At 36.8% G+C, this 1981-nt stretch overlaps 1 pseudogene; it reads right to left on the bottom strand.

The window, feature by feature from the left end:
• Positions 1-1220: 1220 nt before the first annotated feature.
• On the bottom strand, positions 1221-1319 carry LOC132280456 (small nucleolar RNA R71; annotated as a pseudogene).
• Positions 1320-1981: the final 662 nt, after the last annotated feature.

Here is a 1981-nt window from a genome sequence, read left to right as displayed (position 1 = left end):
GTCAAATTTTGGAGCTGTTGCCGGGGATTTGTTAATTAGATTTGGCAACGTCGAATTTGTGGAATTGATTAGGATTAGCACTCTTTTGATCGTGTTTTTATTTTATTTTTATTTTTCTTTTTGGTTACTTATTGTGTTGTTCTTACTTAACTAGGTGCATTGTTGGAGAGGAAGCAAGCAAAGGAGCCATTGAGCATTCAATTCAAGCACGCAAAGAAAGGAAAAATGCAAAAAACTTTTTTTAAAAAAATTTGCTAAGCTAAGCTTTAAAATTTGGAGTTGAAGTGCTAAAGGACCTTTGTGAGATTTTCTTTACTCAATCCCTTAGTTAAATCGTCGGCCCGCGTGGAGGCTTATTTTTTATTGTCTTGCATCATTGAGTTAAAGTATGGGAGTATGAATTTAATGTTTGTGGAAGAAGTCTAATTGCATTGTTGTGAAGGCATAGTGTTTGTCATTCTTTGTGTTTGTTGTGTTTTGTATTGTGCATGCATGGGCGTCGTTCATTGAGACTAACTCTTGCCCCTCTTGATTTGCATCTTGAATCTATCGTTAGAAATCCTAGAAGAAGAGGAAGTTCAAATACAGCCAATCTTTCAATGGATGACCATAATGATAACCATATTGAGGACATTGGTCACATAGACCAACAAGGTATCCTTCATCCCAATGTGCACAATGAAAACATGCAAGTACCATTAGGTATGCCAAGGCCGTTCATCCAACCACCACAACAACAAGGCCAAGTTCCGTATGGAATACTAAGGCTAATGTATGCTCCACAACCTCCCGTCATTAATCAAGGAATTCATAACCAAGGTGTTCATGTTGCACCTCAAGTAGCTAATCCACCTCTTGCTTTGACAGATCACTATGTGCCTAATGAATACAATGCACCCACATGTATTCAATTGCCACCATTTAGAGCACATCATTATGAAATTAAAGCACAAACTATTCAAATGCTTCCTAACTTTCATGGACTTCCTAGTGAAGAACCTTACAAGCATTTGGATGAGTTTCTTGAAGTATGTTCCACCGTAAAATATACGGATATGCCGGAAGCGGTTTTAAGACTCAAACTTTTTTCATTCACCTTAAAAGACAAAGCAAAATATTGATTTAACAATCTTAGGCCTTTTTCAATCACTTCTTAGGCGGAAATGCAATAAGATTTTTTTAAAGAAGTACTATCTGGTTTCTAAGACCAATGCCATGAGGACCTCAATTCGAGAATTTTCACATAGGGATGGAGAAATATTTCATGAGGCATGAGAACGCTTCAATGAATTGCTTAGGAAGTGTCCACATCATGACATGCCCAAATGGCAATTAGTTCAATATTTCTTTGAGAGCTTATCGGACAACTATAAAGGTATGGTTGATGCTTCCATGGGTGGCTCTTACATTGATAGGCATGAGGATGATATGTGGCGTCTTTATGAAAGCATGAGTGAAAATTCATTGCATAGAACACTATCATCCAAGAATGGTAGAAATTCGCAAGGTAGGAAGAGTGTAGGCTTACATCAAGTCGAGCATTCAAATGAAAGAGCCGCCGAAATGAAGTCTTTAGCTCAAAGGTTTGATCAATTTTTGATTAACCAAAACTCGTATGACTTGTTCTAGTGTTCTTCATTTCTTAACCATTCTCATCGTGCTAATCAAAGAGTAACACAGTGAGAAACAAAACAAAACAAAATAAAAATAAGGATCAAAAGAGTATTAATTCCTATTCAATTCCAACTACGATGTTGTTAATCGCCGGGAATGGCGCCAAAATTTGACCGGTGGCTGTCTCTTGCTTACATCAAAATATGTGTGTGAGAGTGGTTCAAGAAAGCCTTCTTGGTCAAATTTAAATTTATAAAAACCACTACTACTTATACTACTAACATAGCATAAAGTGAGTAGGGATCGTCCCAAGGAATTTGCTAGGTAATTCGGAATCAAAGTTGAATTAGTATGTCGATTAATCAAA

Source organism: Cornus florida, unplaced genomic scaffold (assembly GCF_030987335.1).
Source record: "Cornus florida cultivar Cherokee Brave unplaced genomic scaffold, ASM3098733v1 CherokeeBrave_3.0.0_Hap2_Chr10, whole genome shotgun sequence".
NCBI lineage: Eukaryota > Viridiplantae > Streptophyta > Magnoliopsida > Cornales > Cornaceae > Cornus > Cornus florida.
Note: the sequence above shows the minus strand (reverse complement) of the source record. Positions and strands in the feature narration are given on the sequence as shown.